Genomic DNA, 14,487 nt, shown 5'->3' on the forward strand with positions numbered 1-14,487 from the left:
CGGTAACGTTATTACGCGAAGCCGTCACCAATGCGTTTGCGCATTATCATTCACGTGATCATGTTACAAACAAGATGGCGACGTCCATTCCGAGACAGGTATTTTTCGCCGTTTGATACCCTTAATTACTTTTATTAATTGTTAAAATGCCGCGCACTTTCCTGCCATATCGTCAACAGAGTGATTACCGTTTATATCGTAATACATGTAATATTCACTCTATAGCTCGACTTTACTCGCTGCTAAATTTCTTAGCGGGTCACAAAATTACAGCTCCCGCTAAGAAAATTCGCTGCGAGTAAAGTCGAGATTAACAGCGAATATTTACACGATTGGCTCACTTTTCTGGCACGGAAGCCTATTCATCGATTATATGTAGCCGATAACGTTAGTCGAAATAATTATGTTAAAAGTCCCCTTTCGCCTTTGATATTTACATCCAATATTCTGACATTTAAGTTTTTACTATTAATACTTTTAACAAACGTTAAACGTTTAACTCATTTTACTTAGAAAAATAACAATGTCAATCGATGACTAGGCTGCCCGTGCCGGAAAAGTGAGCCGATCGAGAGGCTTTCCGTGCCACAACGAAAGTGAACGTAGGCATTTTTTAAAGTAAAATTGACGATAATTACTATATAGCGTACATTGAACGTAAAGTTTTGATCATAAAGATGATATCAATGACATTAGATATTTGTCATATTACGGAAAAGCTATGCTAAAGTCATAAAAGTGGCATGTATGCACGATTGTTCCACCACACTCGTCATCATTCCATCTTCGATAGAGTTTGTGATAGGCATTTGGACCTGCGGAATACTGTGAACCTGTAGCTGGATATATGCTTCAACTTATGAAACACCTCTTTTTATGCACAAATGTGTTTAGAGGTTTTTAATTTTAGATTTTCTTATCAGTTTTGTGAATTACGATCATCCATTTTTCATGTTTATAACAGAGAGGTAGCCGAGAATGAACAGAGAGGCAGCGTTTTGACAGAGAGGCCAAAGATATTCATCTACACCGTGTAAATGTTATGGTCTATTTCCCTCAGGTATGCATCTGCCAGGTATTATTACCTTACACCGGTTGTAAAAATACATGATCGAAGTGTTAATAAGTAAGAGAAAACAGGGTCAAAATCTGTAAAAAAAAAAGTGCTGTAATATATGCTGTTCGAAGATATAGAGTCATTAATGATAGACGAAAACCAGAATGTTCGAAATTCTACTTTAAACAATACATGTGTCCATACGACACGGATGACCAAACACTCCATTTTGTCTTCAAACTGCACTAATGGCGAATCAAATGTGCGCAAATACCCATATATACTACGCTGGCCGAATATGACAGAATACCCATATAAGCATGACGCGGCTAAGATGATTTTAACCCATTTATGCCTAGCGTCTAGTAAAAAGCCTAGGCAAATAGCGTAAACCCAGATGACACGCCGCATGATGCGGCGTCTCATCTGGGTCTGCGCTGTTTGCTTAAAGGAATTTCTGTAAGAAATATTCTAAATATAGAAATAAATATACTAGACATCCCTAATTTTGGAAATAAATTGATCCAATTTAGAAGGACGTGAGAGTCCACTAGGCTTAAATGGGTTTAGGCGTCGCCACAGTAGCAACAGTACGTCGTACGAAAAACTGTCCAAACCACGACGTCAATAATTTAAACGAAGAAGAATAAACGGAAGACATGGTAAATGGTCAGTAAATGGTCAGTAAATGGTTACCAAATAAAGTAGTGAGTGACTTTATTTAAAAGAAAAATTATAATTTTGACAATATAAGTGTTAACATGTTTGTTAATTTACACATACATACTCAATAATAATGACTATTTATCATTATCATTATAATCCGGGCATGTAAAAATATAACCTATATCGCCATCGAGGTTAAAAATTAAGTCGAATGCAACATTTCTCCACATCTCATTGTTATTAAAATAACAGTAAAACGAAGTGGTTTATGTGATGATTGTCCTGATAAGTCACAGCACATAATTAAATGCATTTATTTATAAATCTACTTGCTTACCTTCAAAACGAATCGTCGGTAATATATTGGTGTAGAAATGTAAATCACATTTTTTATTCGTTAGTCCAATAAACATTGATTCGATAAAACATGAATAACCCGCTAATTGATCGACTGAAACTGTCTTTCAATATATTGTCAGTTCATATTAACCGTTTTGTGATTCCAATACATGTATTATATTTGAATTTTAATATTTAAATATTGTCACTCAATACCAGAATATAATTAAACTTTTTATCGTTCAAATGACAAGCGCCATAAAACAAAGTCGTTCATTCAGTTTTCTTTTTGCCGCAAAAACGGTATTTCAGTTTCAACAATAGGTTCCTATTAACCGTAACGTAACGATTGGGTAGAGTCACAACGTGTTTTATTATGAAGTTATATATGATGACGTTTTCGATTCCCGAGGAATAAAATATTGACGTTGCCACTCGCTATTCTAATCGCTCGTCAATTCAGTCTATTGATACTTAAATCACCATAACGACAGAAGAAATGTAAGCATCCATCCACAGTCTTGGCGTTTATTCCTTTGACAAAGGGCTAACAATAGCTTCGCACGAGTCAGCATCCATTTAGCCAGAGCAACCAAGGGCGGTTGAATTGATTGGCCTTCTTAATTGCCGGTAATCCCACAGAAACTGACTATGGCGTCTGCTTTTTAGGTATATTGTCGTCTGCCAGCCAGTGAACATTCGAAAACGATGATTGCAGCAGGCAATTTATCGATACGAAGGTAGATCAAACAGGTTAATGAATGGACGTCGATTTTCCATGGTGTAAGGAATGATTTCTAGCTGACTCCGGGACTAGACCTGTTGTGCAATATTGTCTCGTGTTGCGCAGACTACAGTACAGTTGGTAGTATGTATCCGGGCTTGAACGGTGTTGCCGAGGAATTTTGCTTGTAATTACATTGTACTTGTAATTCCCTCGATTTTTTACCGGAACAGGAGTGGCGTTTAAGTTCTCAACAGGTCATGTATGAAAATCACAGATATTTGTTACTAAATCATTTAAGGGGCCTTTTCACAGATTTGGGCATGTAATGAAGCTTGTCATTAAATGCTTTATATTGATAAATTTAAACATTAAATCTTAAAATCTCCTTTAAAAAAACAAACAAGAATACAATTGAAAAATTTAAAAAGTAACCCTCAACTGGGCTCGAACCACTTACGCCTGGAGTCCTGGAGTAAAAAGTCTCCCGCTTCGACCACTCGACCATCCGTGCTCCTGCTATGAGCGGATATATTTTTTACTTATATAAGCAATCCTCGTAGTTTCCCACAATATAACGACAACAACAGAACTTTTCAAATTATCCATCGTTTCGCGTTGCAACGCTTTATAATTTTCAGGTTTTCAAATCTCAAAAGATTCATATAATAGATATTTTAGAGCATGGTTAATGTTCAGTATTACTATTTCCTCGCAAATACCATAACTAAAACGAAAATTTGCGAATCTAAAAAAACTTTTTTTAATTTTGTCAATTTACCAAAACGTGAAAAGGCCCCTTTAAGTCTTATAACTCCGACATTTATAATACGAGTGTGTATAATGATCTGACTGCAAATCAGTTCCAGTTCTTCGCAGTCAATCAAGTGGTGTTTAACGTGAGACTTCTGTATTCGACTTCGTATGCAGCATGCAAACAGTTGTAGCCAACCGCACACTAACAATGAAGTAAGGTTTTAGTTACGAACATTATTAATTACGCCTATGCATCTGATCTGGCTTTTGCCATTTATGACGTTGATCAATATTGAAGTGTCCAGATAGTGTTCTGTTCTGTCTTAGTGTCATAAATTTCTGACGTTGCAAGTATTTCTAATCAGGTTGCAGAATCAACGGGGTTTTCAGGGGTAAACACACGGGCTGGACAGAACGTAATCACACCGTTAAGAACGTTACTTTTGCAGATATCTCAAGTTATTTAAATACATTTGCAAAAATGTATAGTGCACAAAAGACAGTTTTTCTTGCAGTTTGTGCAGACATCTAAAGGTATAAGAATAAATCTTTGAATACGTCTGAATTCGGTGACAAAATTTAACGTAGAGTGACAAATAACCGTATACAATGAATGCAGTAAAAATGGAACTTTTGAACAAGAGCACATGCTTATAAAATAAAGGAATTCTGATGTATTTCACATTGCCATAAGCATTATAAAATCTGTCTTTTATGCACTGATTGAAATTCTTAAGAAAATTTGTTTTAAAAAGTTATTTGAAATAAAGCGCCACTTACCGTCGTGTATAAATCGGTGTGCGGTAAAAATGCCAGAGGTAAAAATGCCATAGGCAAAAATGCCAGAGGTAAATATACCAGGGGTAAAAATGCCAGAAGTAAAGTGGTAAAAATGCCATAGGTAAAAATGCCAAAGGTAAAAATGCCAGATGCTTTATAGTAAAAAAGAGTTTTGAGCAATATTTTTAAGGATATTTAGAACCGGTATTGATGGAATAACATTCTATGTTTATGTTATTTATTACCTTTTTTTACTAATTGAACATGCTATATTTATTCGAAATTTAGACTGTAATTTAGTTTTTTTTTCCGTAATTTATTCATTATGTTTATCGAGCAATAGGATAATTAAAATTGGATATATTAGATAGAGTCAATAACATTGACTAATTTGCATACCCCTCAATGTCTTGATAAAAAATTGTATAAACTTTCAGCTTGCAATATAGGTCGACAAGAAATGCAAGAACAAACCAAGATACATTTGCATCTTTATTTCGGATCTCTAGATTTACTGAGAGCGCGCGCTTTCGGTAATAGTACCAAAAGCGATATGCAGTTAAATATTATATACAAAATTTCAGTGGTGGGAAAAAAATAACTCTCTAATAAATCTATATATTATCGGCTCTAAGTTTAAATGTTTTAATACAGAAATAAGCTAGACGTATCAATACATATTTTCTGGTCTCATTTAATCATAAATGTAAACATTATCACCATCGAAACCCTGCTTGTTTGTCACATTGCTTTAATAAATTATTGTCCTCAAAAATCAAATTATTCAATTCCAACAATAAAAATTTAACAGCTTTTAAAAGGAATATAACATGTTCAATTAAAAAAAAAAAATTCCGTAACGTAAGCAAAAAATATAATTCCTACAATACTCAACATCCTGAAAAAAAATGGCTCAAAACTCTATTTTACTAAATAACATCTGGCATTTTTACCAATGGCGTTTTACCTCTGGCATTTTTACCAATTTACTTCTGGCATTTTTACCTCTGGCATTTTTAGCTTTGGCATTTTTACCTCTAGCATTTTTACCTACATTCGTATAATTTATTATTAAATCCACTAAAGTTTAAGAGGGAACCCAAAAAGTCACTTGATCCTGCACACTGTGATGGTTTCACAATCTAATAACTTTTCGTCATAATTGGTTTCTGTTTCCTAATTTTGTTGTCCGTGCTTGAAAACTGAACTAAGACCATTTTTGGGCTCATTTGATATACCACTGATCATCGAACTAATGCGAAGTGTCCTTTCTGAAGGTAAATAACTAAGGTCATAATACTCATCAAACTGAGCTAAGACTCTTGTCCTTCGCTTTGTTTTCAGCACTGTTTTACTTATTTCAATGTCTTGTGTCCGAAACACTCCTAGTAAATTTTAAGGCGTTCCGAATCTATGATATTTAAGTGTGCTTCCAGCTCGGATGCGGATTTTTCTGGGTGGAAAGAAACTAGCCATCGGGCAGACCAATCGTGTATTATTTAATATCCCTTTTTAGGAAGTGACTATCAAACATAGGGTCATCAACGTTAATATTGTCGCTTGTGTATTCTGTGAAAAGGCTATTTTATAGAAAAAAAAGTTGCCTATGTCATTAATGTATATTAAAAACAAAGAGGCATTAAATTGAGCATTGGGGAACGTCGGCGTTGATATGATGCCATTGCAAAGAGGAAATATAATGTAAAGGCGCTGTTTTGTGAAACACAAGTAGGTATCAACCCATTTCAGATATATACCTAACACCTAAATATATTTAAGCGTCAGAAGAAACCCTTTGTGCCAGACAGTTGTTGGGTTAAACAAAAGTAAACTATAGTTAAAATTAAGGAAAACAAGAAGACTTGCTCCACTTAAATCCCAAAGTCAGGTCTCCAATAATCCGGTCATATCCTAAATTTGATCATATTCTGTCAATACAAAACGTAAGCAGCTGACCGGTAAATACCTGTTGTCTTTGTTATATTTGTTGTTACAGTGACTATTATCCAAGTGGCCGCAAATGCAATCCAAAGCTAGGTCTGAAAGTAAGATAACTACAAGCACATTTCAGTGCAATACCTCCATTCTAAAAATCAGCTTCGGTATTGTGCTCAATTCCCAATGGAAAAAAAGTAAATATTTTCCCAAATGAAACCTAAAAATTCCCAATGGAAGGTCCCCCCTCCCAACTTTTTTTTAGATCTCAACATTTTGTTCATCTCCCATTCAGCTATATAAGTTCAACCTTAGTTAATATATTACTGAAATTTTTATTCTTAATTATAAAGCATTTGTTAGAAAATTAAAAAAACAACAACAAGACTTATTTTGACCAATCTGGGTCAAAACTCCGTGAATTTTCCAAATCTTAAGGGACCCGGTCCCATTCCCAAAATGGTGGATAAAAAAGACGAGCCAGTCAAAATCATAATAAGCGACATTTAAAGTTATGTTAGCCAGAACTAAGTTCTTCTTGTAAAGCATTCATAATTGGATTCTTTTGCGAAGATTTGACTCTTTCGTTTTCCATATAAAACTTGTTATTTACCATAACTCTGCTGATAAAAACCACAGGAGGGAACCCCGTTTATATATATATAATACGGGATTTCCTCCTGTGATAAAAACGGTAAAAAAGCCACATATACAGACACCTTTACTAGCCAAATACTTTAGTAGCATTCCATAAACAGAGTTATGAAACTATCTGTTTCGGTGTATTGTATGTTTTATCAATATTTTAGTGAATACGATATTATATTTTCAATTAAACAAGATATCAGCTTCACATTAAACTTTCACCTGACCCATTGATTTGGATTAGCAAAAATCACATTCATCGATAAATTATTATGTTGTAAAACAAAGTAAGAGCTTTTATCTTTTCAGTTTAAACAAAATTGTTCTCTTTGAATGGTCAGATGTTATGACAAATGACGACCTTTTTGATTCCCGAGGCAAACCGGTACATTGAGTCGCGTTCTGAGAAAACTGGACATTATGCATGTGCGGAAAGTGCCGTTCCTGGATAGCCTGTGCAGACCGCAAAGGCTTATCAGGGATGACACTTTCCGCTTTACATGGATTTTCGTGTAGAAGAGATTTCCTTTAAACGAAAAATACCATAAAATCCAAAAAACACAATAGAATGTTCTTCCGAAAACCCAATATGAGCGGGCCCTGTGGGGCGCAGAGATGCGCCATTTGCCCGTACATGATGAAGGCGGAATATTTCACAGATCCCAGCGGCAGGAAGTACAGCGTCAGAAACAATGTTGATTGCAAATCATCCAATGTTGTGTACGCGGTCAACTGTCGTCGCTGTCGCAGGTTCGTGTATGTGGGAAAGACCGGCGGAACTCTGTACCAGCGACATCTATTGAATCTGTCACGTATTCGCACACAGCACAGTGACCCGGAAGCTGAACATTTCTACACCGACGGACATTCCAGGGATGATATCCAAATAATGGGACTCGAAAAACTCAGCGGGTCGGACGAGTACCGCAAAACCATGGAGCAATTGTGGAAGTAAAAACTAAGGACATACCGACCATATGGCATCAACGTTCAAGAATAAACGTTAATAAAAGGGCGCGTAAACAACGTTGACGCCGGAAATGCACGACGTCATTTCCGTTCATAATAAAACATATGAAAATAAAAAATGGCCGCTGATGAAGACCGTGAGGACGAAAGCTTCGGCAAAAAATAATTACAGCGTTTTTGTTTAAATACAACAAGGCTAATAGAGACTTTGTTTTATATATATATATATATATATATATATATATATATTTATATATATATATTGTAGCAGAGTTCGGTATAAAAAGAACTTATACTGCCTAGTTATATGAGCTAGCTTTTATAGCGACGCGGTAGAGTATCTGCCTGATTTGGAATCCGGGAGGTCCCGGATTCAATCCCAATTGTGGTTCTATATATATATGTATGTATATTGTAAACCCAGCCAGAAAATCCCAATTACAATTTGGATTTAACCCGGGACCTATTATAATGCATACATTCTTGCCGGAATCTGAGATACTTTTTTTTTAATTGTCATTTCACAAACCTGTCCCTAAAAGTCAAATTAAAATAATGTAGTCCAAATTATATACTAAATTGCTTGCTAAAATTAAAGTCACCCATGCATTTGATAAAAAAAAGTAATCGCATCACTAAAGACGTTACATCAGGAAGCTTTCTATCATGTACAGATGTTACCACCTTGCAATCCATTAATCCGATTAACAATGACTTGCGAAAAATTAATGAGTTAATCGGTATTTGATCGACAAGACATTTTGCTGTCAATGCAGTGTCAAATGAAATCAATTTTGTCGGTGAAAATAATATTATATTTTCAATTGGACAATGTGAACAGTTTAAAAATGTATCTGCTCCATTCATTGTAACTGACAAACGCCATGAAACAAATAAATTCATGGACAAACCGTTATCTCGCCAACAAAGTCAGTTCTTTTGCATTTCAGTTTTAAGAATATGGATATTTTACTTTATCCTGCCTCAGTTGCAAACATTGACCAAATAAAGCAGGGTCGGATAAACTAGTTGATATCCGGCAGTACATCACGTGACCGTGATCTAACCGTAAGTATGTATTCATACGCGCCGATTAACATGTTCTAATATTTGACCTTTGAAATTTATTGGGACGCATCATGAAAGTTATCGTAAAACGGTAATATTATATATCATCATCTTTATCTTCTTAAAAATATATTACCGAACCAGACTTCCGTATTTATCATGTTCATTTACTTGATTACGCAATTTATGACGTATCTAGTGTGACGTCATTTCTCTGACAAAACATACTATCTAGTTTCTCTGAGGATTTTAGGGACAACAATTTTGACGTGGTGGTTTAAACAGTGTTTTTTAATATTTTAAAGCATCGAACGAATCATAAACGATTTTCGGAGTGTGTGTTTGTCATTCATAAGTGTTAACTTCGATAGGAATAAAATAATTCGCTACGACAGGATTACGGCTTCGTTAATCGGGTTTTAAGTCAGAATGGTTAGCATTCGATACAAACGCTATCAAAAAAGAGTGTGGTTTAAAATACATTCCGATAATAGAGATGGAAAAACAGAAAATGGATTCCGACAAAGGGATGGAAGAACAGACAATGAATGTGTATATCGTTGTACATTTATTGTTATAAGCAATGGATTAAAGTTGTCATTAAGGTAAATAAAATTTAGTTTTTGTTTTGCTGATGCATTTTGATTTCATTTTTTACCAAGAAAAATATCACATTCTCGATTCGTTTTTTATTTCTCCTCTTAATAGTTTCGATAGGAAAGTATTAAAAGGAACAGTTTAATGTGGAACTATTTTTAGCGTGACACAATCGGTAGTTATTCGGTCGTCAGGAATGTAGGAGGCCCGACAAGAATAATTATATTGTTATGTAAATTAATCATTTGTCTTTGATAAAATGTGTCAACGGCATGAAGCAGGATAAATCGAATACATGGTTGGTGCCGAAATGGAGAAAGTTTATCCGGTTCGGCCCGAAAAAGAAAAATAGGGCTCGCTAAAGCTTGCCCTATTTTCTTTTTCTAAGCCTCACCGGATAAACTTTCTCCATCTCGGCACCAACCATGTATTCTCTATCTAATCTTTCGACTATTTAGAAAAGTCACGCAATTGTGACATTTGATGAAGATTTTATGATTCCCAAGCATACATCTTGTTGCTTGTGCTGTCATAGTCTTACTACGTAAATCGTCATGACGACAGGGTAAACGTAAGAATTCATTCAACGTCTTGTAATTACTCATTTGACGAAAGATTATCCATCGGTGCTCGTTTAATCACCATGACGACGGAAGAACTGTGTTTACCATCAAAAGTATTGGCGATGATTCCTTTGTCAAAAGTAAACAATGACTTCGTACAAGTCAGCATCCATTTTGGCAGCGTGGCTAGGTGAGAGTTAATTGATTTCCTACCTGAATTATCGGTAATCCCACACAAGCTATGTTGGCTGCTTTGGGTTTGAAGTAACGTTTTCACAGAAGTCAATCATATTTGATTCGAAATATCTTTCAATATTAAGCATATATAGTATGTGTGTTTAACATGCTCAGTCGTTTAACATTTTAACCAAAGAGCATGTGCAGGGGGCAGGATCAACGGGGTTTTCACACCGGCTTGGCAGAATGTGAATACACCGTTAAGAAATTATTGTTTTGCAAATATCTGACGTTATTGAAATACATTAGCAAAAAAATTGAGTGCACACAAGACAGTTTTTCTTTTAGTGTGTGCCGATATCTTAAGATTTAAGAATAAATCATTCAATACGTCTGAAATCGGTGCCAAGAGTGTACGTTGCGTGCAGCATAACCGTGTACACACGTGTGTTACACAACGAATAAGCAGCATACAAAACTTGTATGCACCTATTTTTCTTAAGAAAAATTGTTTTCAAAATTTATTTGAAGAAAAGCAAAACGTATCGGTGTTTACCTCCATTAACATTCAATCGTGAACCCAACACAAGTCTTGTGATCCTGCACCTTATGTGGTTGCGTTTGTGATTTTAAAACAAGAGTACCATGAGACCACGAGAGTCCAGTGGTATTAAGCGAACGTTAAGAGCCCATAGTTTACCCCAGGGGCATGATAGTTTACCCCAGGGGCATGATAATCACTGGTCTCAGAAGCGATGTTTATACGTGTTATTTTTCCTTTTGTCTATTCAAATCATGGGTTGTTGCTAGTTCAACCTCCCCCTCAATTTTTTCCCGGCTTTTTAACTTTGCGTTAACGTTAAGTTAACAATACTATATAAATAGTGTTACCCACAGGCTGTTGCAAATTCCAACAAGAGCACCGCCTTGCGGGTGCAGACCGCTCATCTATTTTCTTTTTAAAGGTGAAGGGACTATCATTTTCAATCACAAAGGAGGGAGGGGTGGATAGAAGAGGGGTGCATTGTGTGGGGGTGTGGACATTTATTACATTATCTTACAAAAATGCGAAAAAAAGGAAAAAAAAATCGGGGAGGGGGGGGGGGTGGGGGGGGGGTGGGGATTCTTGGGTGCGATGGTTGGACGGTATTTCAAACATAAAATAATAAAAATAAATATTTGTGTTTTGTAACCGTTTCAAAAAACATAAATTGGGGGGGGGGGGGGTGAGGTGGGGGGGGGGGTATAGTGTGAGGGTGTGGTGGTAATTTGTGATCTTAAAAAAAAAAAAAAAAAAAAATTTAGGGGGGGGGGGATTCGGGTGGGGGGTGGGGGGAGGGGGGGTGGGGGGGGTGGGGGGGGTGTTTCTTGGGTGCGATGGTTGGACGATATTTCAAACATAAAATAATCAAAATAAATAGTTTAGTTTTTTAACCGTAAAAAAAAAATGGGGGGGGGAGGGGGGGGCACGGGCGATGGTTTGGGTGGAGTCTATTATGGTATGTCAGGTAAGAGTAGTTTTGTCAAAGTATCAATCAAATCTAATCATAAACAAAGAAGTTATGGCAATTTTAGCAAAATTTAATAATTTGACCTTGAGAGTCAAGGTCATTCAAAGGTCAAGGTAAAATTCAACTTGCCAGGTACAGTAACCTCATGATAGCATGAAAGTATTTGAAGTTTGAAAGCAATAGCCTTGATACTTAAGAAGTAAAGTGGATCGAAACACAAAATTTAACCATATATTCAAAGTTACTAAGTCAAAAAAGGGCCATAATTCCGTAAAAATGACATCCAGAGTTATGCAACTTGTCCTTTTACTGTACCCTTATGATAGTTTGCGAGTGTTCCAAGTATGAAAGCAATATCTATAATACATTAGGGGTAAAGTGGACCAAAACACAAAACTTAACCAAACTTTCAATTTTCTAAGTATAAAGGGCCCATAATTCCGTCCAAATGCCAGTCAGAGTTACATAACTTTGCCTGCACAGTCCCCTTACGATAGTTAATAATGGTTGCAAGTATGAAAGCAATAGCTTTGATACTGTAGGAATAAAGTGGACCTAAACACAAAACATAACCAAATTTTCAATTTTCTAAGTATAAAAAGGGCACATAATTCTGTCAAAATGCCAGTCAGAGTTACATTACTTTGCCTGCACAGGCCCATTATGATAGTTAGTAAGTGTTTCAAGTATGAAAGCAATAGCTTTGATACTTAAGGAATAAAATGGACCTAAACACAAAACTTAACCAAAATTTTCAATTTTTTAAGTATAAAAAGGGCACATAATTCTGTCAAAATGCATGCCAGAGTTATCTAACTTTGCCTGCCCAGTCCCCTCATGATAGTAAGTAAGTGTACCAAGTTTGAATGCAATAGCATTGATACTTTCTGAAAAAAGTGGACCTAAACGCAAAACTTAACCAAAATTGTCAATTTTCTAAGTATAAAAAGGGCACATAATTCAGTCAAAATGCACGCCAGAGTTATCTAACTTTGCCTGTCCAGTCCCCTCATGATAGTAAGTAAGTGTACCAAGTTTGAATGCAATAGCATTGATACTTTCTGAGAAAAGTGGACCTAAACGCAAAACTTAACCGGACGCCGACGCCGACGCAGACGCCGACGCCAAGGTGATGACAATAGCTCATAATTTTTTTTCAAAAAATAGATGAGCTAAAAACAAAGTGATAATTTGAACTTATTTTGCCGATGACTCCAATAAGATGTTGATACACATTATTACATTCTTAACATGTGATATCAGAGAATTGTGTGTAGTCTTTTGCTGTGTCAGTCTTGATAAAATTCCCCGGCTTTGGGCATTTTAGCCGCTGGGTGAAGAATAGACAACAGTTTGTAGAGCACAAAATTACAATTTCATATAAAAATTATTATACCTCTGGATGTTGTGATTTAAGACAATAAAACAGTGTCTTTGCAATACATGTCTATGTAAATTATGTGACCATTTGGATGTGGCGAGTTTTATCTGGGCTTTAGGGGTGAATAAAACAGTTTGTTCATCACACCAATATGGTATTGCATGCAAAATATTTAACCTATGGGTCTTGTGGTATCATATGTGATTTTCTCAGAAATTGTGAATATGGGTCCATTTTTACTCTGGACTTGTTTAACGATATGAGGACAAGTTTAACCATATGAGCCTGATTTTAGCAAACTTTGTACAATACCATTATCGGATTGTACAGATTACATAATATTATAAGCTCTCAGGGCCTGGTTGCTTCAGAGATTTTCAAAATGTTGTTGCTAACCCCAGGTGCATTGTTGGAACACCCTTTTTAGATGACGATGATCTGATTTCACATACCTTCTATCAATGCTGTGGACTTTATGGTTTTAGAGAAGATTTTAAAATGTATATGTCGTTACAAGTGGGTTCGGCCAATTCTGACCCCAGGGGGTCAAAGCTAAATTTCTTAACAATTGGTTGAGGTAGTTCTGATATAAGAGAAAAATCATATGTCACACAAGTTCTTTTTCCATAAACAATATGCCATAATTATGCTATTATACAAAACTTTGCATAGAAATCTGGTTATAGTCCTATGTAATGTAGGGAAAAACTAGGTCACCAAGTCAAATCTAAGAAAAAACATGTAATTGTCAATTTTCACCTGTTAATTCTCAATGGGGCATATTCTGACACAATCTTGATGAAACTAGTTCTGAATATTCATCTACACAAAGTCAAGGTCATGTGTGAATCAAAGTCAAGTGTGGTAAAAAAAGAAGGTTGCTATACATAGATAATCATTAAGAAAATTGTGACTAATCTAGAAGCCAAATTAATGACTCACTCTATCTGAAACTTCATTAGAAACTTAATCTTAACCCTTTGCATGCTGGGAAATTTGTCGTCTGCTAAAATGTCGTCTGCTAAATTTGTAAAATAAGCATTTTCTTCATTTTTTTTCAAAGAATACTATCAGAATAGCAAACAGTTTGGATCCAGATGAGACGCCACGTTCTGTGGCGTCTCATCTGGATCCAAACTGTTTGCAAAGGCCTTCACAACTCGGTTCCCGCACTGTAAGTGTTAACAATATCTAGTCCAGTTCCAATCTGGTTCAAGTGTGGTTTACAACAAGGTCATCATGTCAAACGATAAAAAACACTTGTTTGCTCTCTAGGAGCCACATTTATGACTCAATCTTGATGAAACTTGGTATGAATA

The 14,487-nt window shown here is 35.7% G+C and overlaps 3 protein-coding genes across 6 annotated transcripts in view; all 3 read left to right on the forward strand.

The window, feature by feature from the left end:
* LOC127880183 (magnesium transporter NIPA2-like) overlaps positions 1-14,487 on the forward strand; it is a 266,381-nt gene that overhangs the window by 218,054 nt on the left and 33,840 nt on the right. The gene's annotated exons all lie outside the window — the stretch shown is intronic.
* Positions 1-14,487, forward strand: part of LOC127880185 (magnesium transporter NIPA2-like) — a 247,351-nt gene that overhangs the window by 199,024 nt on the left and 33,840 nt on the right. The window contains exon 1 of one of the 2 annotated variants that reach the window (XM_052427454.1): positions 10,013-10,289. The exons of the other annotated variant lie outside the window; for it this stretch is intronic. The gene's annotated coding sequence lies outside the window, so the exon portion shown is untranslated. Of the gene's footprint in view, positions 1-10,012; positions 10,290-14,487 lie in introns of those variants that run through there. 2 annotated transcript variants of the gene reach the window in all.
* Positions 1-14,487, forward strand: part of LOC127880190 (magnesium transporter NIPA2-like) — a 263,454-nt gene that overhangs the window by 181,884 nt on the left and 67,083 nt on the right. The gene's annotated exons all lie outside the window — the stretch shown is intronic.

This window comes from Dreissena polymorpha, chromosome 4, assembly GCF_020536995.1.
Source record: "Dreissena polymorpha isolate Duluth1 chromosome 4, UMN_Dpol_1.0, whole genome shotgun sequence".
Taxonomy (NCBI): domain Eukaryota; kingdom Metazoa; phylum Mollusca; class Bivalvia; order Myida; family Dreissenidae; genus Dreissena; species Dreissena polymorpha.